Source organism: Cydia pomonella, chromosome 19 (genome assembly GCF_033807575.1).
Source record: "Cydia pomonella isolate Wapato2018A chromosome 19, ilCydPomo1, whole genome shotgun sequence".
Lineage (NCBI taxonomy): Eukaryota > Metazoa > Arthropoda > Insecta > Lepidoptera > Tortricidae > Cydia > Cydia pomonella.
Window position 1 is genome coordinate 7147904 of NC_084721.1, and position 26820 is coordinate 7174723.

Genomic DNA, 26820 nt, shown 5'->3' on the forward strand with positions numbered 1-26820 from the left:
CTGGTTTTTTTGAAGTGTCTTTTTGCAAATGTATTGATTCTGTGTGGTCGGTCGTAGGAATATACTACTTTTTCATTTTATTTATTTATTTCAATCAGACAGCACTAACAGCTAAACCTTACGTGCTAATTGGAATTATATTACTTAGTGTCTAACATGCATTAATCACTTTAAAGATACAATAATTGGAAAGACGAATTGCAATAAATAAAATTGAATTGAATTAATGAATTATATGTACAATAGTGAAATATAGACTTAGGAATAATAACAATGTCACAATTTTCTCAGATAAAATAATTAAAATGAAATTAATCTCTACAGACAAAAAAGGATACAGATATAAAAAGGACAGAATGAATAATAAGTGAATTTTGAATAATAAAAATGTCACATTTTACTGTAATAAAATTAACTAGTGTTTGTTCGTGTCTGTATTCCAACAAATATCAAAAAAGCCCATTTTAGCTTATGCAATCGAACAAAGAAACCGTATCTTGTTACACGATTAATCTTTTATACTATCTACCGATGTTACACCATTAATCTTTTATACTATCCAAAGATGATGATTTTAATTATAATGGTTATTTCATACATGTGATGATTATGATTACTTATCTTCGAAAAATATTTTCCAATAATGTCGCAACTCACAAAACATTCAAGAGCAATGAAAATACTTTGTATGAAAATATTCATACTATCATTCATATTTGTTTACAAGAAAAACCGTGAGTCAAAGTCTCATTTATTTGCGTTTCAAAGAGAAAAAAAAATGGAAACAGCGTCTAAAATGAGTAGGTATCATAAAAATACGTTCTCATAAAAGGGTTAAACTACATAGTTATTATTATTATCTACCATAGGAATCTACTTATTAATTACCTTGTATATATTTGCATTAAAAAGTAGTTTTATATTCCGTGCAAAAATAAAATAGGATTGAATCTGTAGTTGTACAAAAACGAAACTCATGTACCTACGTTGGTGACACAACGTAGCATTATCAAATATCCAGATCCACTCCAACAAAGCTGTGACATAATCTTGCCAATATTTCACTGCACAGTTTGCAACAACATTTTAAAGTATAATCTAATCTATTGCATGTCGGACAGGAGTCAAGATTACAGCAGAAATATTAAGCTTCGTAAAGAATAAGGTGTCGCATAAACCGAGACGGCGTCCTCGGGGAAATGAAATTGCAAAATATGTCTCGAGAAAACATGTCTCTAGCAGATCTATTCCAGGTTAAGCAATTCGTTAAACATTTTGTGCTAGACTGTTAGCTCCTTTCTAGAATATCATGAAACTGAGACATGACAGCTGTAAGTTGTCGGAGGTCAGAATTAAAGTGGATGTACAAGGCGATGCGCTTGCAAAATCAAGTTAGCTGTTGACAGTTTTAGTTCTTTGACGGGACGAAATCTTGGAGCTTTGGAAAATTCTCTCAAAGTTGATGCTAACCTGTTATCAGAATAGGATGTGCAACGAGAATTTTTAATAGTATTGTGCAAGTGGATGAAAAGTTAACGTAGTTACAATACACAAGAAAGTTGCAGAATTATTGCGTGTTATTTGTGCAACAAGAAATGTTTGTGTTACCTATATTGTGTTGCAAGGAAGATGCGTCAAAAATAATGAAATTAAATATTATGAAGATTCATAAGAATATAAACATAGTGATTGTTGTTTTGGTGCTGAATTTTGCAGATGTTAATTTATTATACATACATTAAATAAATTTAAAAGACTGCTGTGACAATTATTTATGTAGTAGGTACAAGTAAGTTGTAAAATGTATTCATAAATAAAAGTCCGGCTATAGGCAGGTACGAACGCAGGTATATCCCTTGAGGATAAAGTCGCGCAAAAATTGCTGGTTCCAATCTAGACACGCGGCAGCGTGTCCAGCCAAGTTCAAAGAAATAGGAACTGGCGACGCAGCAGCCGTGTGTAATATTACACGAACCATTTCGAGGTACTTTTGATCCCTGCACAACTTGAAACCAACGATTCAATTTCAAGATTTGATTTGGCTAGGTTTTACGTACCTACAGTCTATATTATATTTATCTATTTAACTTTTCTAAAATTTGGTTTGTTGGTAAAAACTAGCCAAGTCAAATCTTGAAATTAAATAACGTCATATGTTAAATAAATGTGTTGTGTAAATAATTATCTGTTTAAATTTAAGATTCAATATATATTTCCTATTAAGTACAAAACATTGTGGTAGAATAAAGAAACAAGAAATTGTTATATAAATTTAAAGCTAGCTGTCCTCCATCATCATCGGACTGGATTCTTGTCCAACTCATTCATCTGCCAAGCAATTCGTCTGTGGAATGCTCTCCCTCTGCCTATCAGACAAGCTCAGAGCAAGCTTACATTCAAAAGCAAGTTGCGTCAGCACGTATTTGAAAACATTCGCGACTAAATGTCTGCGTGATATCTCAGACTAGGTACATAATTATTATATATATATGTTCATATATATATATTGAATTTGTATATATGAAGGTATATTTAAAATATATATTTGTGTAAGTTTAGTAGCATAGTAGTCTCGACTTGTGTCTATTTTCATATCAACTGTTTACAATCCTAGACCAAACTAACTGTTTCTGTTTAGCCCAATGGTTGACTGGTAGAAAATGCCTCAAGGCATTAAATCCGCCATTTGTACTCTTTTTTGTAAATTCATGCAATATCTAAATAAATAAATAAATAAATTTATTTAAGAAGAATTTTTCTACGCAGAACTTGGCACCCGTATAGAACTCAATCCTTTTGTAGGCGGAGACAACAACGACGCATTATTTTAATTCTTAATTTAATATTGAACTTGGCTCTCATTTCACATTTATGTTTTTGATGGGATACCTTTTTCCAACTAACCGTCAAAGCAATTTAATTTGTAAAATGATTTCCATTTGGTGCCTATTCTTATAGGGCTGTAACAAATTATTTCAGTTGCCTAAGCATGACATCTCTCCTGGCGTTTGGCGGGAACCCATTTAACTTCAAAAGGCTTTGTAAAAATGTATCGTGACTTTTCCAACATCAGTGACCTTATTATGTAAGTTAAAGGCTAAGCTTTTGTGAATGGTTGGAAATTGTTAGCAAAGATATATAAACGTGCCTCAAAAATCAAGATTTTTTTTAAAATTAAAATGGCGACAGCGTTTGATATTTAACACATATCAATGGAAAAACATGGGTCAAATAGCCTTATATCGTTCTAAGAGTTTTAGTCCTGTGTCGAAAGATGGCAGTAAATTTAGTTGACTGCAAAATTTACTTTGACAATACGCCTCTACACTAAATTTTCTTTATTGTTAGTATTTTTAAAATTTCAAATTTATATGACGTATTTAAGGGACTTAAATTCAGATCTCCCTCCTTTATGAAGTCTATTGATAAAATAAGCTTTGTTTCCGAATAAACCAAATAATGAGCATAACCTGTAAAAGATTCTTTTTTCACATATTCTTCGCTAACACGGCGACGTGATCTGTAGCCAGTGGGGTCACCATTAGTTACGTTGTTTCGGGTTTGAATTTATTTGTTTTTACTTATGCGAGAAAATTTACGTTTATTTTATACTGTTAAAAGAGATACAAAAATAAGCAAGTTTGCGGCGATATTAATTTTGCTGATACAGGGCATATAAACAAAATCTAGAGTGTCGAAAAATTAGGATTTATAATTCCGTAGTCGTATGTACCCACGCAATCTCAGAGGCATCATATTATTACTCGTATGTGTATTTACCGGCCCTTCAAAAGCCTTTACGCTTTTCTTATAGAAACACGTGAAGTTCTTTACACGTGTCTGGGTAATAAATCATCGGTAGGAAATTCTTTTCATTTGTTAATTTTATTTTGTCAGTGCTGAGCTGGCTCAAACAGATGAGTGGAAATGGAAATATTGTTTGTTCACGTGTACGAGCGTGTACACATGCCTTAGGGCCTGTTAACACATTGCTTAGTGTTTAGTATGACTATACATTTGCTACTAAACGCAAATATTATTTCGGACGATCTATGTTCGAAATGACAATCATATGTCATAGTTTTCAATTGTTTGGTTGAGTTAAATATAATGTAAATCTTTCATTTCTCATACTTTTAAAGTGAGTCGTTGTTGTTCCAAAAAGTGTGCAGAAAATGATACGTTTCTGTTCTAGAGCACTGTACTTTATATAAGTACGTTTTTTTCTTTTTTCTATAAGCAATTAAAACTTTGGTTTGTTGGTATGAGTTTGTTGTACAATTTCCATTCTGATAATTAACTCCCCATTTCATAAATAATGATATTTTTCCTAAATTGTTAATACTTAGTCGTGTTTTTTAAATGCACATGTATTTTACTTTCCTCGTATTTGAAATGAAAGTAGAGTGTTAACTCGGTTGAAAGGCACAATTTCAGTCTCGAACTATTGACGAAACTACCTCGACAGTAATGGGTGCATTTCATCCCTTGGTTAACAATCTACTTATTCTTGACGAATCTTGTGCCGATTACTGTTGTTCTGAAGGAAGAGGACGAAACACGTGGCCAATTACCTACGTATGCAAATTTTCTGAAATAAATTTTCGTTTCTGAAATTAATTTATTTTTATTTAATGGTGCTAAAAGTAAAGAATATGTACTTTTACTTAATTTTGCACTTTTATTTGGTAAACACACCTCACTTTGGAACGACTGCAAACGTACCTACTGTATAATGGTCACCCTACCCGATCCGCTCACGTTCCGAATTTATTGGGCTCTCTAATAAAACAGAACACATTTTCTGCATTCTGGCGTCAGGGATGCCCTAGTCTCCGACGCCGAAAGAGCGTATGAATGTTTATATTCGTAGAGTCAATATGATTTTTGGGTTTCCAGGACATGGCCTGACTTGGGCATGAATGTTTGCCCTTTGTTCGCTGTTTCGGTAATGAATGTCTTCTAATCAAATGATGTTGTTAGCTTAGTTATTATACGTAGGTCTATTCGGTTAGTTAGTTGTTAAGAAAGAGAATTTGAAAAAGAGGTGGATTGCCAAAGAAAACTTTGTAGGCACAGTAAATTTACTGCCATCTTTCGACACATAAGTAAAACTTTTAGAACGCTATTTGACTTTGATCCTTATTCTTACACTCATATGTGTTAGTTAATGTGATATGGGGGGGGGGGGGGTGTCAGTATATTAGAAATTTTATTATCTCTAGGGGCAGCTGCCCCCCCTGCTCCCTCTTGGCGATGCCCATGTCAATCGGTATTTGTACGAGTGCGCCTATGATTTCATAGCTAGGGTCAGACCAAAAAACTAATTGCATTTGAAATGATAAAGTGTGTTTATGTCATCATTAATGACAAACTTGTATGACAATATGACGTTTATAATGACACTCTCTCACTTGGTTCTCTTCAAGTCGGTGCAAAGTTAGCTTAGACAGGCTTCACCACTACTTTTGGCAAACTAAAAACACTCGAATAATTTTCCATAAAAATAAATAATGACATATTTATTTTTTGGGAGATGAAATCCTTATTTACATAATAAATATAGACAGAGGTATGACTATAACTAGCTTAAATCTAAAATAGGTCCCTGAGGCATTGTACCAAGGATGCTGGCGGCATTTCCTCGTTGTGTCGCACTACAGTCTACAGACTTACATAAATAAACATTAATCATAATCGGCTATTATAATTCGCTAGGAAAAAATCATGAACTTGAGAGAACCTGTATACATCGACGTAGAAATTGAAAAGTATCTATGAGATCCCCAACCCCCTTTAAGCCGGAGCGGGGAAGGTCCTTAGTTTTAGTTTTAGTTCGTATCGTGCAGGAGAGGAAGCATAGGTGCATGTGCCCAGAAGTAGTGTATAATGATGAAAACATTATCGGTTATTCCCTTATTAAATTATGAATATGATGCAGTCGGCCCGATTCGAAGAATGAGATACGATAACGATACGTTTTGGTTTAGATAAGTTCTCATTTAGATATCGTTTAAATGTCGTATAATTGGCAGAAACAGCTCGATTCGGGCAACCAATGTCACTGAAGTTAGAAATATCGTAGATAGATCTTATTGGGATCACAGCGGAATCGAACTAATCGTCAATTTTGACATGTTTCCAAGATCTTAAACGTGTCTTAATCATTTTTCGAATCGGGCCGAGTGGCGATGCGTCAAAATATTCGGAAGCATTCCTTTTTTTCGACGAGTTGTATGAAAAGTGCCGTTTGAAAATAAGGCAAGCGATGAGATCGAACAGAGACACACATTTATAAGCATAAACATCACGATGTCAAAACTAGGCGCGCTTTACTCGTATATACAAATATTAATTCGAACCCGTTTCAGGTTATATTTACCCACCGAAGTGAGATTTGGTTTGAAGAGCTCGGCAAACAGTTTTCCGATAAGTCATTTCATTTACCGACATACCTATTATACGTAGCTAACGCGGTCTGCCGCTGTAGCTGTATTGATTTACTTTTGCAACATTTCATTTAAATGGCAGGTAATGGAATATTTCTTTTGCTAGTCTCCTGGGAATACCAGGTCGATGTCATTTCACTTTGATTTGGGCCCGTGTTCAGTTCAGGATCGACCTCTACAGCGTGTATTTTTGATACGACCTCATGACCAGTTTAGGCTTTAAAGAAAACACTTTCATAGGTTTTATAAAACACAAACGACTTTTATTTTTCCATCCATATAAATTAAATCAGCAAGCAATGTATCACTACTTTATTTTAACTCAAAACGTCGCATGTGACCGTGATGTAAGAAATATTGCCGCTCGAAAAAATTTCAATAATTAATTATGCTCTGGTAGTTAAGACAAAATTAAAAAAACCTTTCAGAACCGTTTTCTAGGACTGAAACCTACGTCTAGTTTAAGTTTGCGGTTATATGAAAATACACACGTTATGGCATCAATGCTCGGTGACTTTTTTATGGTGTCTATTGATCCTGTTTATTGTAATGATGAGATGTCTATAGGTAACTGAAATGAAATTAAAAGTGAGAGCTTGGTCCTTTCAATTTAACATCCAAGAATAAGTATGTGCTAAGACGAAACATGACCCAGCTCACAGATAAAAAGTGACCAGAGTAACAGTTTTCATACAAGATTGCTGGAAGAGTACAACATTACTAATGCTCGGCGCCTATTGTGTAGTAAGATACACTTGTAAGTTTTACTTACGTAAGTAGGCGCAAAACTATTTGTAACAATGTCGTATTGATATTTATCTCTCATTCTGTAGTATATACATCAGCTCTGCTGTGTCCCTACGTAGGTAAGTAAAACTCACAAGTGTATCTTAGGCCTAAGGATAAGACATATGTACTAGGTACCGCTAATACGGTGATATTTGGTTGTAATCAAGGGATTAGCGATGTAAATAATGAAATGATGGCTTCATTCACCTAGTAAAATTTTCGGCCAAACACAAAATCGAATAAGGTATAAACACGCCGAGCATATAAATTCGTTTTGTAAGCTTTCACAGCATTGAAATTTATTGGTACAGTCACCTGCAATAATATGTTACACAACGAAGGCCGCAAAAATATATAACCGCGGCCGGCAAAACGTCCTACTTTGTCGCTTGCCATAAGGACACCTTGATAGGTTATTCGTATAAAAGTACAAGCAAGCCTTGTCCTTATTTCAAGCGGCAAAGTGGGACGTATGTGACGCGTTCTTATTGCGCTACAAATAAGATCGTGTTTGATATTTATTCGTTATTTATCATATTATTGCAGGTGACTGTACTCTAATTTGTTCCGTCCTCTATGCTCCGACCTTTATACATTTATATTTTATACGTTGAATATTCTGTCTATGTTTTGATTTCGTCCCTCATAACTTATGATCGCTGATCTGATAGGTACCCTAATTCGGGGTCAGAAACATGTTTTTCTTATGTCGCTTGTTTTTATTGCTTTTATGGTATTTATCCATCTAGGACATGGCGATACATTTTATTGATGCTTATATTATTCTTCAAACATGTTCAAAATAGGCTTAGTAATTTTATGGTACAAAGAGTACCTAAGTAGCTAAACCCACCACAGTCGCAATATGGCCATAATTTAAAAATATGTAACGAAGTCTTAGTTTCGTGTCTGAAGTCTTACTTACAATTAGTTTCTTGGAACGACGGCAGTTGCTTGCTTTATTACTATACGCGCGAAGACGTAGAAATAAAAATAATTTTGGGTTCATCCCCTTATAAGTGAAAGGTACCTGATAGGGTCATTTTACATAAACGCTTCCGCATAAAGACTACGTCAACAATTTTATAGGCTTTACCTAAATAAAAGTAAAGAAATTATGCGATACAAATATTACTTAAAGACAATGCATTTCGAAATTTTGCAGACATAAAAATTTAAAGATCTCTGAAAAGGACTCAAGTCTCTACAAAAGACTCCAGTCTCTAACAAGTTGAAAATAATTCTAGTTTAGACTTAGAGTCTGAAAAACTGAGTCAAGTTTCAAAGCAGAGGACTCAAGAGACTCGAGTCTTAACCAACACTAACTCAGAGTCAGACCAAGATAAGTTGGCAGTGATTTTGATAGCCCAGCCTGTGCAAGTGTTAAGTAAACGTTTGACGAAATTTTGAAAAAATTAGACGTATAGAACTAATATTTCGACTTTGAAGATAACTGTCACAAGCACAAGTGACCATGAAAAATGAAAAATATGACCATGATGTACGAAATACATTGCCGCTCGAAATAAAATAAAAACCGGTCAAGTGCAAGTTCGTTTACCTCGCGCACCGAGAGTCCCGTACAAACTTTAATTTTCTCATGTAACTATAATCACGAAAGACTTTTGACCATAAGTATACTATTAGCATAATTGTGGCAGCATAGCATAATCTATGGGCAAATTGGCTAACTAATTTGTGCTATCTGTATGTATGCTGATTTTTCAGGGATAATTCTTCATCACGTGAATCGATTTCAATAATTTTTGTTTTATTTGAAAGAAGGTATCTTTAGTGTAATTTCATATATATTTAATTAATCAAATTAAATTAAATTATGAAATGTTTTTAATTAATTAAAAAAATTGTTATTTGATTTTATTTTTCCTGTAATCTTTATGATAATGTTATTATTATGTAACAATTTCATAATATTTCGTTCGTAAACTTCGGATATAAGGAGGGGGGAATAGTATTTTTTTTCACATTTTGCTTCATAGGTCAATTTTTTTTCTCTATTAAAAAAAATTGTTTTGTAATGTTCAATTTGAGCTCTTTCAAATGATACCCCACTTGTAACTGTAACTAGACTGAAATTTTGCCTCTTTATATTGGGCATTTTCCATAATTAATATAAACAAAATAAAAATATTACACTTCCAATATGTCTGCTGGGTGAGCGATGTTCATTATTCATTAGTATTCCATATTTCAAATCGATAGCTTAAGTACTTCACTAATGTTTAGCAATGTGACAGACGAACAGACGGACGGACAGAGTCGCACCATGAGGGTAAAAATAATAATTATGCTGTAGTAGTTACGACTAATTAAACTGAAAATTCATTCAGAATTGTTTTATAGCACTAAAACCTACGTCTAGTTTAAGTTTGCGGTTATATCAAAAATACATACTGTATTGCCTCAACTAAAAATATAAAACCCTATATTAATGAGATTAATTCACAAATGTACAACTACACAACACAACAACAAGCACACACAAACAGGGCACCATCGTTATTGGTTAGTTCTTCGCCGTCTAGCTGATATAATTTTATTATTAATAGCGGAAGCTAAGTTAATTTCCGTCCGTTCGGTATACCAGAGGCTGATTCGGATTCAGCAAATTATAAAGGTTTAGATACCTATTATTTGGATACAACCTTGATATTATTCTTATTTTATTTTATTTTTTGAAAATATATTTCTATGAAAAGTCATAGAAATATATTTTCAAATAAATAAAATAAAGACAGACGTATCCAATGCGCCATGAATCTTAAAATTAAGATATAACAAACAGGTACAAAATAAATTATTATCGCTGATTATTACAAATAACAATCAGGTACAAACAAATAATGACAAAGAATACAATTACAAATTACTATTATTAATTACCCTTTCACAGATGTAGGCCTCCCATCCATCATCTCACAGAATCTCAGGCATTCATTTCTCACAGCCGCCCATCGCCACGCAAACATGTCGCACTCGGGTGCTGACACCAAGAGAGCATTCAACTGTGTGAGGGCACAGAGTAGCGGGGAGTTCAGGCGCGATACGGTGCGTCCCGCTAGCAAAGCCAACAAACAAATCACGTCGCTGCGGTCTGAGGGTTATCTTGGGGATGTCTGGTACACGCAGTCGCACAATTCGACTCACCAATTCTAGACCGTCCGAATCACCGCTTGATGTTCGCTTAAGACCTTGTTACACCTTCCTGGTTTTAGTAACTGGCAAGCGGGACGCCTCAATATGTGAGATACGATAGGAGATATTTCTTATCGTTTCGCACGCATTGCGGTGTCTCTCTTGTCAGTTACTAAATTTTGAAAGTAAGAAGCTCTTTACGCTGATTGTTCTACGAAATGCAATCAAAATCGTGTGAATAGGCATCTCGCTCGCACTTTACTGGCACGCGTGAGATGTCTAATGACGTCATTAACAAATTGTTAATCAGCATCGGCTCCTGATTGGCGGCGTCCGTCCGGGTAATTAGTGAGCGGAAATATCTATTCCATCCGAAACTTGTGACTGACGCCTTAAACCGAAACCTTGCGAGAGATCCATTTTTGATGCTTTTTATTTATACATATTGAGGGTACCGTTGATTTGGGATGTAAAAATTACACAAGGCAGAGTCTGTTCGGAAAGAGTCGTGGAATGTATTGGACCCCATATATTCCACGACTCTTCTCTTCCGCACAGACTATTATAAACTGAAATAGATGAGGGGTGTAATAGTTAATGGCGTTATTCATATAGGCGTTACTGGCCTGAATTAGCTGTGAATAGTTTGTCTTTATCTGTCATTTTGACTTATGTATTTGTAAGAAAGGGATAAAACATAATTTAACTAAATCAGGCCCGTATTTTTTATGAATAAGGGGGTAAGTGTTTACACGTGATTATTCTGTAAATATAGTAGTAGTAACTAGTAATCACTTTATTGTACAAACATAGGTTCACATGAATTGAGATACAAAGGCGAACTTAGCCCTGTAAGGAATCTCTTCCAACTAACCTTAGAGTAATAAAAAATATATCAAAAACATTTCATTAATATCGAAAGTAGGTACGTTACTCAAATAACTTTACGTAACTCAATTACATCAATAACGTTTTTTTAAATAATATTAGTAATATCCAAAATCAGAAGTTTAAATTAAACGGTCCCATAGGTCCTAAAAGTCCTAGTAACTTTAGCCATTATCAATGAATAATGATTCAGTAATTGTTTTACTTTTACCAATAAAAAGATAGTTTTATTACTTTATTAAAGAATAATCATGTAGAGAATTAATAATGTAAAATAAGTAGCCGAAAAAATCTTGCGTGATTTGTGCACAAGCCCTTACTCAGTATCGCACTCGTATTGCAATTATAATACATTAAGTTTTCTTGTAATTTTTAGGATTTCGTACCCAAAGGGTAAAACGGGACCCTATTTCTAAGACTCCGCTGTCCGTCCGTCTGTCTGTCTGTCGGTCCGTCTGTCACCAGGCTTTAAATTATCGCAGATGATGTATTTCAGTTGCCGCTATAACAAAAAATACTAAAAAGTACGGAACCCTCGGTGAGCGAGTCCGACTCGCACTTGTCCGGTTTTTTATGTACGCCGTATCAATTCAAACGTTATATTCTTATGCACTATCTTTGAGAGCTGAAGGTCTTTTCAGGTAGTAATTTATTGTTATCAAACGGTTATGTATTGCTATCAAGCGCTGGTGGCCTAGCGGTAAGAGCGTACGACTTTCGATCCTTAGATCGCGGGTTCAAACCCCGGCTCTTACCAATGAGACTTCGGAACTTATCTACGGTATCATTTGATATTTTCCAGCCGCTTTTCGGTGAAGGCGAGGAAACCGGACTAATCCCAATAAGGCTTAGTTTACTCTCTGGGTGCGAAGGTCAGATGGCAGTCGCTTTCGTAAAGCGTATTCCGGATCCATGAGCCGTGGAAAAAGCCTGGACAACGCAAGGAAGCTGATGAAAAACGATTAGTAACCTGTTAACAGTGACATTCCTTCAACTAGAAATGTTGACACGTTTATATCATTTACTTCAACCTACCTCACTTTTTCTCGGACTAAAGCTTTATTCGGCTGCATTGATAAAGATTTTTTATTTATATACTCTGGCAAGCCACCTTTGTCAGAAGAAAAAGGCGGTAAATTTGAAAAATGTAAGCGCGAAGGATCGGCATCCTTGATGATGTTGCACCGCCTATAATTTATCTGCTTTGACCGAAGGCTGACTTGTAGAAAATGCCTTATAACATTAAGTCTGCCTTTCGTACGATTATATTTTATTTTGTGCAATAAAGATTGCATATTTCAATGAAAATTTCGCACAATTTCTATACTTAAAGTTGGATTTCTAGAGTAAATATTATATGTATAATATTCCCTGCATCCTCCAAACAATAGCCTGTCCATGTCCGAGCACATTCGACGTGAAAAATGGCTATCCATTATGCAGTAAACTTAAATCATGAAACATGAAATTTCTCACAAACAAGACTCTTTTATCGTAATCTGTACCTAACAACAAAGTCGCGAAGTGGCACTTTTCTTTCCCCTTTATAAGCAATTTACGAATTTCGTCTCGTTGCAAACAGCTAACTTGTGATATTTAAGTCTTTCGAAAACAGAAAGTTGCTTGCGCCGCGGCTTTAAACTGTCGTTGCATTAATAAGCTGACGTCGTTCACTTATCTATTGACACAATATTCTAGCCTGCGCAAGAAATGAGTGGAAATGTATTCGGCTGTGAACGTTAACTATTTTTAAGATACATTTTCACTAAAAATGGCTTTATGTATTTATTTTATTTTTATTACATACATGGAAAACCAACAATTTTAAACATTTCTATAAGATACAATAGAAATACAGAGCCAAGTACAGGTTCTCACTTATAAAAAATTAAATATAGGTAACAAAGATCAAATATAATTACAGTTCAGTTACACACAAGTGCCTACCTACAGCTCAAGCCAAGGTTAGTGTGTACAGCAAGCTGCAAAACTGCATGGAGACATAAGAATGGAATTCATTCATAAAGTAGCCATGCACTTCTACCATGCAAAATGTAGGGGTATAGCTATTGTTAATATAGATCAAATTATGTAAAAAAACCATGTCATAAGTTATTTATTAGTATCACCAATTTACACGTTAAGTACAATTCTTTTAGAACATATTTAGTTACGTAAAAATAAAATATACAAATCCAAATCAAAATCAAAGACATTAATATTAATAATATAAAAATACACATTACTTAATAACATCCTTTTCGTGGAAATTTAAGTACTTACTCGTTATAGTCGTAGAATGGATGCTCAACAAGCTAGCGTTTGAGGCGACATTTAAAAATGGCTAATTTTGGGGCGCTGGTGATGGTATCAGGTAGGTTGTTGTAGACGGCAGGCCCTACGACATGGGTGAGATTGCCGTAATGTCAATATTCAGAGAGGAAAATGGGGACTACGTTTGTATGGAGAAGCGGCCGTACTCTTTCCTTTTAAATATTTGTTTGTCATTCAAAATCATCATTTAAAAGTCAATTCTGCCAGCCAATATGCGGAAACAACTCAAAATTAGCATCAAAATAATACTTTACCATTCTTGTGTATAAAACGCAACTCTCTCATCGGTTTTTGTAGTATAAAGAGATTAATGAGTTTACCAGTTGGTGTGGTAAAGAAGTAATTTATCTCAATTTTGAATCTTGAACATTGCCAGTGCATTTGCTTTTTGTAATTTTTTGTGCTTTTTGATACATAGTAAATGAAGTATTTTTTTAAAGATATACTCGTATATTGCGGAAGTCAGTTTATACTAAGTAAACACATTTAGCCACTGGCAATTAATTTACCGAGTCTAAAGCATCTCATTATTGGAGATTATACAAAACGTCCTAAAATAATATTTCAAGCAAAGCAATCCAACCGACAGACACTCGGAAATTACAAAGAGTTGAATATCCCATACATCTTGGATAGCTGGACTATTATTTTTATTGGTTACCGAGCGTTTGCCACAGAATCACCAGTATTATAAATATAACAAAAAGATATGTATCGTGAAAGTACTCTGAAATCAAAATAAGCAGTTGTGACGTAGGTAGCGGTAGTAGGGGTCGTGAATTTTGACTTCTGAGGGTCTACAGCGAACCAGGTTCGACGTATTGCCTCTCTGTCGCACTTGTGAATTAGTACGTAAGTGTGACAGGAAGGCAACACGTCGACCTGGTTCGCGGTAGGCCCTCTGGTTACCCTATATCAATTAATCTCGAAATTTGTATAAGTAACAGAGTAATTTAAATGATGATTAAGATTACGTAGAAAGCAGTCCAATTCCAATACGGCTTAATTTTTAAGGCCCTAGCTTGAGAATTTGAGAGCTTTAGTAATCGGTACTAGCTGCCATGCCTCGGCCTCAGAATAAGTAATAGTATTATCTTCGTCCACGAGACATGCACGCCCGACGTTCACGCCAACCTCCATACATTGTTGTTAAAAATGTACATTGCCACCATACATACAAATGTCGGCGTCAGCGTCCAGCAAGCACGCTTGGAGCGTGCGTTCCGCGGCCCTCGGGTAATAGTTTGGTCCGAGGCGATTACTCGCAAAACGATGAAAATACAGAGCTACGGTACGTCACCGTACAAAGCGCTTTCATGTCTTTTCAACAAAGCGGATGTGAGAATACCAACTCGTAACTTTAAAGTTTTATCTGTCACACGAGTTCAGAGTGTAGGTGAATGTTGCACAAAACATTTATTGGATGTTCTTGTTCTTGGGAAGATTTGCTATTGACAGCTAATATTTATAAGTAAAAGTCGAAGTTAATTACTTTTTTTGTTGTTACAGATCGATAGCATTAATAAAATGTGTCTTCTAGGCTATTATAATAAATTATCGCTAGATTACAATTTTAATTACAATCGAACTGCTACGACGCCGCACGGCGTAGCTTTCTAGTTTACATTTATTTAATAAAAATAATATTTATCTATCAGCTACAAGAGTCCACTGCTACTAAACTACAACAAAGTGTGACCTGTAAATACAGCTCGTATCAACAATCATACAAACAATGTTTTTACTAAATTACCTATGCTATTGTTATCAGAATTTAATTTTTCTATATCAGTACTAACATGTCACAAAAAGAAGAAACTCGTTGTGAAATTATTTTCTATAAGCTAGTAATTACATTCAGAACTCGAGTATTATCCCGAGACCGTCCACTTCGCCCGTCCAAACATCTTATAGCGTAAAAAAACTTTGTCTTATTCTCATAATATATTTGCAAAATAAAGGTGGAAAGGCGAGAGCTCCATCTCTACAGAAACTTATTACCCTGTCAGGTGTTATAGTTTATTTACATTTTATATATGAAAGTCTCTACGTATCGACGGGATACTTACGTGACTTTGAGAAATGAGTTTTTAAATGAATTCCATCCGCGTGGCTCGGCTCTGGGGGAAATAACTCGTAGTTTCACCTTCGTATTACTTGACGATACTTTATTTTATGCGACTTGTGTGACGTTGGAGATTGAGCATATGTTGTGATGGCATGTTTCTAATGATTATGTTAATTAAGTAATTTACGCTGTAAACTGAAATATCAAAGTAGTAATTTAAGTAGGTACTTAGACTTACTTATATGAGATAGGCGTATGTAGGTAATAATTAAGTGAAATTATTTTGCCTGATGGCAACACAACTGGCGGATTTTTTGCAGTTGCCTAAATTACACTTAAGTTTGTTTGATTTAGTTACCATTTTAATGCATATGGTTTCAATTTTCTGTGTATTCCTCGAGTTAGTATTTTAATATTATTTCCCAGAAAAGTTAAAATTATGATATTTTACTGTAAATACAAAAAATGCAATAAATAACTCGCACTCTTTTTACGTCCGCTTAACAAGTTTTGTTAAAGTTTTACTCCCATAGTTCCGATCACTGCTTATAATATTATAAAAGCAATAGTAAGTCTGTCTGTCTTTTGCTGATTTTTGAGCAAACTACTGAACCGATTTAGATGAATTTTGATATAGAGATGGTTAGAGTTCCGTAGGATCATACAGATGTGTTATACCGCGTGCGCCCGCGAGCGATAGAACATACGCAATGCGACAAAATTAAAAACACGGTTTAACATTCCTAACAACATACCAAAAACAACCTACGTAATTTGGTCGGATTCATTGTTACCCACCATAAAAACCTAGAGCAACAAAAAACGTCTACGTCACTTAGGACTTTTTAGAAGTAGGCAGAAAGGACAAGTTAGACTATGACAAGGACAAACAATAATGGCGCTTTCTCTGCTACTCCTACTGAAAGTTCCGTAAGAGCATCTCGTTCGGTCCTTTCCCCCACCCTTATTTCATTTCTATATTAAGATAAGATAAGATTTATTGTTTAACTGTGTACATCAAAGATGTTGACAATAATACAATTAAGAACCAACAGTTTATCCATCACGGACGTAGATACAATATAATTTTAACTTTTCTGGGAAATAATATTAAAATACTAACTCGAGGAATACACAGAAAATTGAAACCATATGCATTAAAATGGTAACTAAACCAAACAAACTTAAGTGTAATTTAGGCAACTGCAAAAAATCCGTCAGTTGTGTTGCCATCAGTCAAAATAATTGCACTTAATTATTACCTACATACGCCTATCTCATATAAGTAAGTCTAAGTACCTACTTAAATTACTACTTTGATATTTCAGTTTACAGCGTAAATTACTTAATTAACATAATTATTAGAAACATGCCATCACAACATATGCTCAATCTCCAACGTCACACAAGTCGCATAACATTAAGTATCGTCAAGTAATACGAAGGTGAAACTACGAGTTATTTCCCCCAGAGCCGAGCCACGCGGATGGAATTCATTTAAAAACTCATTTCTCAAAGTCACGTAAGTATCCCGTCGATACGTAGAGACTTTCATATATAAAATGTAAATAAACTATAACACCTGACAGGGTAATAAGTTTCTGTAGAGACGGCGCTCTCAGCTTTCCACCTTTATTTTGCAAATATATTATGAGAATAAGACAAAGTTTTTTACGCTATAAGATGTTTGGACGGGCGAAGTGGACGGTCTCGGGATAATACTCGAGTTCTGAATGTAATTACTAGCTTATAGAAAATAATTTCACAACGAGTTTCTTCTTTTTGTGACATGTTAGTACTGATATAGAAAAATTAAATTCTGATAACAATAGCATAATTTAGTAAAAACATTGTTTGTATGATTGTTGATACGAGCTGTATTTACAGGTCACACTTTGTTGTAGTTTTGTAGCATTGAACTTTTGTAGCTGATAGATTAATATTATTTTAATTAAATAAATGTAAACTAGAAAGCTACGCCGTGCGGCGACGTAGTAGTTCGATTGTAGACCCGTCATGCACATTAGTAATTAAAATTATAATCTAGCGATCATTTATTATAATAAATAAATAAATAAAATAAATAAATATTATAGGACATTATTACACAAATTGACTATGTCCCATAGTAATCTCAATAAGGCTTGTATTGAGGGTACTTAGGCAACGATATATATAATATATAAATATGTATAAATACTTAAATACATAGAAAACACCCATGACTCAGGAACAAATATCAATGCTCATCACACGAATAAATGCCCTTACCAGGATTTGAACCCGGGACCATCAGCTTCGTAGGCAGGGTCACTACCCACTAGGCCAAACCGGTCGTCAATAGCCTAGAAGACACATTTTATTAATGCTATCGATCTGTAACAACAAAAAAGTAATTAACTTCAAAAAATCAGTAAAAGACAGACAGACTTACTATTGCTTTTATAATATTATAAGCAGTGATCGGAACTATGGGAGTAAAACTTTAACAAAACTTGTTAAGCGGACATAAAATAGTGCATACAGCCCTAAAAATATTCATGTCCATAGGGATAGGAATAGTAAAGTACTTACAGCCATAAAAATATTTACATTCATAGATATTCGAATATGTTTAAGGCTATAAGCACTCTTTTTACGTCCGCTTGATAAGTTTAGTTAAAATTTTACTCCCATAGTTCCGATCACTGATTATAAGTAGGATTAATATAAGTATAACACAATGAAAGGCAACATTTTGTGACCTTAACTAAGCAATTCGCGTGCACTTTGTTCGCAAAATGAAAGTGTTAACAGAATTTCATCAAGACGCGAGCATTTCAAAGTATAATTCTGGGATGAATATTTCTCATCATGGTAATCCACGACAAACGCCAAAAGATCATAAAGAAAATTTACATAAAATTTAGTCCATTCGAAGAGAATTCGCAACCAGCAGTGAGAGGGTTTTACGCGCGCCCATTAGAGGACATTATGGGTGGTAAAGCTCATACAAACAAGCAGTTGTACTTACATAGCCGTTATATTCCTACGACTCAAATTGTTTCATGATCATGACATTCAAATTAGTTTCAATGATTTCATGATTTGTGTCGTTATTCTTGAATGTTAAATGTTATGTTTACTTTAGTACATAATAATATTCTTTTTTTTAAGTATTTATTCAGGTATATTGTCTTTCTCTCTAAAATGTTTTGAAAAGATGTGTCCTGCCGAGTTTCTTGCCGATCCCATATTGAAATACTATCCTCCATTTGAAGGGGGATTTAAATCTTGGATAGAGGTGTAGGGTTAGAGCCGGTGTAGCTTTATTTGACGTTCATAAGCGCGTTGTAATATGCCTACTTGAATAATAAACTTTATCTTCTTTATCTTCAATGATCCCAAGTAGAACTTGAATGCATATTAGGTGACTCCGCTATCTATGCTTCTCTAGTTGGCCTAAAACTTGACTGATAGAGAATACCATGTCGTATTAAATTAAATTCGCCTTTTCCAACTGTGTATATTTACGGTGGAATAACATTTAAACAAATAAATGAGACTCATTCGTTGAGGTTGCACTATTCTTATCGAAAATTTTAGGGATGAATAATTTCAGCGTTGGTAAGAGTGATAAGTATTTTTGACATAAAATTGTACCCACTGTAAAGCCAACTTATCTGCGACGCGCCCGCTCCGCCCAACGTTTACTGAAATAATATAATTTTTCAAGCTGTTGAGTTGCTTTTTATTTGGGGTACGCGGCAAATGAGTTACTAAGCACCGATAAATCTTTCACTCCTAGCGGAAAACGTCCATTACTATCATTTTGTTTTGCCTCTTATCTTTAAAAATGTTTATTTAAAAAAATCTAAGCTGAAATGGAATGTTTTGACAAAATTTCGTTAACACCGCGGTAAAAAGTTTGATATTATTTTTTGGTTATAAAAACTAGACAGTTTTCGTGTATCAAAAAAAACTATTTGAGTTTAGAAATGCTTTTTAAAATATTCATTCGGTTACTTTTAGGGCATGTTTTCACTGGAGACTGGAGCGACAAGTCGGTTCCGCTTGCTGTTCAATGAGAGCTACCGCGTTTAATTTCGCCGCTAGGGGCGCTAGTGTAGACAGAGGTCTTTCAAAATGTCAAATGCATAGAAGTTTTGGGGGTTGCAAGCTTTTTTATCGTGAATTTTCACTCCTTATTCATAATTGTGGTAAATCTTTTTCGATCTTTGATTAAACATGGTAGAAATTACACATAGTTCAATAAATGTTAGTGGTTTGTAAAAACACCAACTAAAATATAATATGCAAAAATAAACGGGTTGAAAAAACGGCATATTTAGACGTTCTAATATACCTTTTGGTATATTAGAACGTATTGTTTTTTTTTAATTAAGCATAAGTAGCAGAATTTTGTGATCTATTTTTCTGGCCCTACATCTATAGTGGCGCCAACTGGTGAGCATAAAAACGGTAGTCCTCATACGGCAAACCCAATACCTATTATTAAGACTGCAGTCGTCTATAGACTGTAAGCTGCAATGCAAAGGCTTGTCGTTGCTTTAAACGGCAAGGACTAGTTGGCCGTAAATGTACAGACTTACGAAGAACATTATTCGAGATAGTGTACTGAGTATCTGTAGATCCAGCCTACCAAATTTACTGTATGTGGCAATTATAGCAAATTATATATTTTAAGCTTAGCTGATACGTCTGATATTGCATTGATTATTTATATCTCAAACTATCACTTCTTGTTTTCTTCTTTTTGCTGCAGAATTATTTTAACGAAGACATTGTTTCTTTTCTACTTGGTGACCTTGAAATGCAAGACTATCCGCCTCAGTTTCTAATATTCAGACGACAGTCGACTTTTTGTGAACAACATTTTGTCTGCGTTGCCTCCTGGAAAGCGCGCAAGTGTAAAAGCGTCGCTTTTGATTATTGAACGCTTTAAAGAACAGTGAAGCCTTTGCTCACCTGCAGTCGATTGCATGCATTTGCACTGTTATCGGTACGCGGATATGAAATTCTAGTCAATAAATGTATAGAAATGGGATTTGCGAACGTGACTAGATCCGGCTTTCGACGGGTTTGTGCATATAAGGAAATTAGAACTCCTAAATGCGCTGCACTCGAGACACTGATGTGAAATTGCCGGAGACATTAGGAAATTGCCACCAAAATGTCTGGGAACAGCGATACGTTGTTGTAAAAAAGGCTTTAGACCTACGTGGGAATTATATAAAGCAAAAAAAAAATTAAAAAACTTTTTTGCCTGTTTACTGGTAAACCTCTATAAGTTTTCCTCTTAAAAATCACTTCACCCCTTCATACATGCTTAATGGTGTTTCCAAAATATGTAAACATTTTATAAGTAATACCTGTTTACACATGACGCAAAAATGCTATAAACGTCAACGGAAAAATACGCAAGAAAACCGGTTAAAGGCAGTCTCGAGGCTGATTGAAGTCGACGCGGTTTGATGCCCTCGCGCTGAACATCAAATCTACGAGTTATTCCCAATATCCGCCGACGCCGTACTCGCCGGCTTCAGGGGGGAATTCACCAAATAGCTATATATCGAATAGTACGGAAAGGGAGCTTGCCTATTTATGGTCTGTTTTATCAGTTATCGGTGTGGATAAGACATTCGTAATTTTCGCGCTTACATTCGGGACATGACAGATTCGCAAACGTCGATAAGAAATACAAATCGACCATCATATGTATGAGCTTACTTGAGCTTAGATCGTTGATAAAACATCCAGTTGTCAGAGAAGGACGGGTGTTTATCTATGGCGATTGCCAACAAATGCCGCCATTGGACGAATGGGTAACTAGCTAGCTTACATAAAAGCAGAATAGATGAGATCAATGAAAGTGTTAGAGGTATTGATGTTTTTATTTGACTCTTCGGGCTCATATACCTATATCATCAAGAGAAGATAATCGTACACCGGACCTATTTTAACCGTACCCATAGGCAAATGTATAGTCATTACATTCGTAGCACAAGTAGCTACCTCATGCTGATGTGTAGGCCCCCACACCTCGGGTTGTGGTGCTTACGCCCGCTTACAAATCTTATTTGCGCTCGTTCCGATAGGAATTCGTCTCGCGTTGCCGTCAGTATTTTATTACAATACATCTACCTCGATTGTACAATGTTGTGGCGTCTGTGACAGAAATGTCGGCGAGATATTTTGGCAAATTTAGAACGGTTTACCGAACGTAGAAATTGCATTAGACTCCGCGGTCGCGATCCGCGAGACTGCGTACAACTTCACAACGCATCTAATATTTACGCTGCTTTTATTGCTTCATGAATAAATAAATATAGAGGAAAATCCCATCATAGATAAAACGATTTTATTATAGACACGAAACACAAGGATTTATTAAGGAGATTTTTCCAAGTCGGAGTGGATCGGTGGCCGGAAGCAGGGCGGGCCACGGCATACAAATCCAAGGTGTTACCTGGCCAGCGGAATAAGATCCCTTAGAGTATCTTAAATAACGGGCTTGCCCCTTGTCAGGCGCGAAGACGGGCAGTGACAGGGGCCTTGGCAGGCTGGTCACTGCACTCGGCTCGCAAGCCGACCACCTGAGATTTCAATTTTGCGACGCTGAATAAATTTATTCGGATTTCGACATTTTCTTTGTCAGACTTTCTAACCTAATGTTAGGGAAAAATGGGTGTCTGCGTGAAAAAGATTGGGTCTACAGTACTGTAAGTGGTCTTGTTAAGTCTTAACATTATATAGCACTAACACTCGAATAAAATATATCATTCAGTATTTCAATATTTTCAATCGGATCACTGGCAAATATGATTGGATTTATGCGCTTTTGGTTTACTCTATCACGCTGGTAGCTTAGCAGTAAGAGCATGCGACTTGTAATCCGGAGGTCGAATGTGCAAACCTCGGCTTGTACCAATAAGATTTTCGGAACTTATGTACGAAACATCATTTGATATTTATCAGTCGCTTTTTAATGAAGGAAAACCTCATGACTCATAAGGAAACAGGACTTATCCCAATAAGGCCTAGTTTACCTCTGGGTTGGAAGGTCAGATGGCAGTCGCTTCGTAAAAACTAGTGCCTACGCTAATTCTAGGGATTAGTTGCCAAGCGGACTCCAGGTTCCCATGAGCCGTGGCAAAATGATGCGACGCGATGCGAGGAAGATAATGATGGTTTACTCTATCACGAGCCCTTGAGATCTGAAATTTAATACCAATAAATATCACTTTTAATGAATACCTTTTAGCCGCGCTTCATGTTCTTATAGCGACGCCTTCCGTTAGAGTGATCGTAATCAATACGTCTTCGATATCATTTAAATAGAAATTCAAGAATAAGTAAAACCCCGCATCAAACATTTCGCGACGTTTCCACCATGGACCTTATTATAAAGGAGTCAGTAAGTCAGCAATCTTTCATCAAGCAAAGCCGCTTTCATTCCAAACGAAAAACATTTTCTTTAAAACCTTTTTTAATTATTCAGAGTTCAACGTAGCATAACTTTCAAGACCAGGAACAGTACGTACACGCCTCAGAAAAAAAGGCAGGATGATACAAAGTATTTTTTACTGAAAAGCTCTTATAAAAATCGCCCTATTTTTTATAAAGAGGCTTCTCAATATATATTACAGGAAAATGAATAACAGAAAATAAAAATATTTTACAAGTTTTGGACAAAGACTGGTTTCCGATAGAAACTATTTAAGTATATACATATAGCGAGCTACTGAAATCAACTTTCTTTACTAGCGGGATTAACGAACTGATCCTTTTTCTGGGCTTCGAAAAGGGCAAATGGAATGAGTTCACCTTATTAACGTAGTATATAACAACACGAGTACATCTAATACTCTCCTTACTTTACTGGTAATAGCCATTACGTACATGATTAAACACAAATAAGTTATTTCTTTTTGAATAAAGGGAAGTTTCTGATTCTTAATTTTGTTTCTAATTAAAACGAGTTTTGTCTATAATAAGCTAATTTACTTAGTTTAAAATAAGACCATCTTCCTGAAGTTACGAGTAAGTATATTTACAAATATTTAAAGTGACATTTTGCTTATTAGCTTTCCATCTTCTGTTAGGAGACCACTTGGTTCTTTCCCATGACATGTCTATTATTTCGCGCCTCTGGACAAAATATCTCACATCCCGCCCTATAACATGCTTACAGAACGAGCAAGCGATTAAATCTACAGTGGGCTCAACAGTCCAAACGGGCGGAAATTGCAAAAATGTTGTCATAAATACTTCTAAAGTGTTTTTTAAAATATGTCATATTGTTTGGAGGAGTTCCAAACCGCGCTATCTGCCTCGCGCGCCAAAACTCGGTTGCGTATTTTACTACTCAAATATAACTGGGTTTCTTTTGCGATTGCTTGCATATTGACTGCACTACAAACCATAATTTTGTGTCAAACAAATGAAGTCACATAGACTTCATATCTTTTCTCCATCCTTATTGCTCTAGACAGTTACAGTTTTCTTCATCAGCTTGCTGTTAGGTAGCTTTGGTATTCAATTCCTTCAACCGCAGTTTGACCAGTCTGAGTAATTTCTGCAAATTTTCTTTCCTTACAGCAGTATCTGATTGGCTACAATGGTGACCTTATCTTAAAATGTTTTGACGACCTGTCTGGCTTAGTGGGTAGTGACTAGTGTTGTGAATTGAAGCTTCGAGGCGTAAACTACAAGACTCGAGTCGCGACTGCTGAGTCTAGAAGCCTTGAACCTTAAAGCCTCGACCGTATAAGCCTCAAATTAATAAGTTCGCGTTGCTGCTTACGATCACAGAAACCTCGAGTCTTTACGCCTCAAGCTTTAAAGCCTCCTAAGCTTTGAAGGTTTAAGTCTTTAAGTATTTAAGTCTAAGCTCAAACCTTTAACGCTTGCACTTTCAAGGTTTGCGAGTCTTTAAGGTTTCAAAGTCTTCAAGACTAGTCTTTTAACAACACTAGTAATGACCAAGCCTATGAAGTCGGGTTCAAATCCTGGTAAGAGCATTTATGTGTGTGATGAGCACGAATATGTGTTCCTTAGGGTGTTTTCTATGTATCTAAGTAATTATAAATATTCATATAATATATATATCATTATCTAAGTACCTACAACACAAGCCTTATTGAGCTTACTGTGGATACCTTCGAGTGTATTACAGACTATAGAAATACAAGCACAGTCAGGGTAGGGCGACAATACGGGATCGGCAAACACGACTTCAAACCCGGCAGGTGGAATGTATAATGTGCCCGTGGCGAGCAGAGGTAAATATATACTGTACTGTAATAAAACAAATATAACATATAAAATAGTGACTAAACCTGTTGATTACAGAAGAAAAAAATATGATAGCCGGGGTGCTAGTAATCATGAGGCTTATTCAAAAGTAAATTATTATATAGGTAATTATATTATGAAATAGGTACCAACTGGCAGATTAGACTATATATATATATATATATATATATATATATATGACAAGATTGTAAAGTTCGCGATGTGTGTCAAAATTACGGCTGATGAAATTTAAAGTAACAATAGATCTAAAAGATGGTCCCACACGCTCCGTCGAGGCGACGAGCGATGCGAGTCAACAAACCCCGCTCCGGGAGTAAATATGACCAGCACTCTAACACTTCTCTAGTGCCGCACATGAGGCGGATACGGGATTTTTACGAGAGCTAGTTCGGCGCGTGCCCATGTAAAACTTAGACAAATCTTATGTAAACGTAAGTATATTTTCAACTTCCTTCGTAAAGGCACCTATTACCGTTATAGTTAAGGAACTTTTCAAAAGAGATCCAAAAATTAAGGGTATCAATGCTGTCTAACAGCCAGGAATTTTTTTTTTCCTCAGAGCATTTAATAAACTTTCCGTTTCACACGTTTTTGGATTAATTTTGGGTTATTATATGAATTAAAATATTTTTTGAAGCCAAAATGACCAAATCTTCTATTACCGTGGCAAGGGACAGGCTGTGATTCTATTATCGCGAATTGAGCTTTCATTACCGAGGGTACAATTGGCATGATTTTTCTGCACTCGTTAACAGAAACCAAACTCAAAATTCGAAACCTAATACCGAGGGTTAAAACAATAATAACAACGTGGGTTCTGTATATTATTTTTGTGTCATTAAGTTTAATAATGACACAAAAATAAAAAATAAAACTATAGGAGTATGTTTAAAAATAAGAGATATATTCGAAGAGATTATAATTACACTTTGGCACAATCAAATACTATTAAATAGTTAACTTACCAAGTACCCACGAGTACCTGTATAACAAGTTATAAGTTGAATGTTTTACATGTAAAATAATAAAAATTATTGTTAGTAAAGTTTTACTAAGGACGTATATGACAAATAGGCCTGCCTGTTATTAAATAAAGTAATTTTTAAATGCTATAAAGATTGATAAGAGTTTGTCTTACTGACATAATTAGCTGCACAAAAAAAACAAGTAAGTAACATTTTCTCATAAGGCACAGCGTAAATTATAGTCGAAATTTTATAAGCTGGACGTTTACCACCTGAGTGAAAGTTTACCACAGTGAAATTGTAAACGTCCACATTATAAAATTTCGACTATATATAAAAACATGAAAATTTTTAATTCTAATATTTTTGATAAGGTAATTAAGTTAAATAAAGTCTCTCACATATTATGTGTTATAATTTACCCGTTTATAACTAACAAATCACAGTACTTTTCTTATTGCTGATTCTTATAGTAAAAAAAAATCATGTCTGAGATTTGGACTACTGTATAAATAAAATTATATTAAAAAAAATCTAATCGGAATTGTCCGGCAGTTGGGTATCCTTCCTTGTCTGTCAGAGTAATAACTGAATCAGAAAACAGAAGAATTTAAATCTGATAATGATAACTGAAGTCTAAATTTTATCAACGAAATCTGTACTTGCGGTACCCTAAATGCGATATTTCAATACAATACCAAATAGTCACTCGGCAATAGATAACTCTTTAAGAGCCTATTACCGACCCATTCGATATTTCTCTGGGTTGGTAATAGATTTCTATACATTCTATTACCGAGGGTAATCTGATCATACCATCGGTAATAGGCTTAATTTGGAGTTTAATTAAACC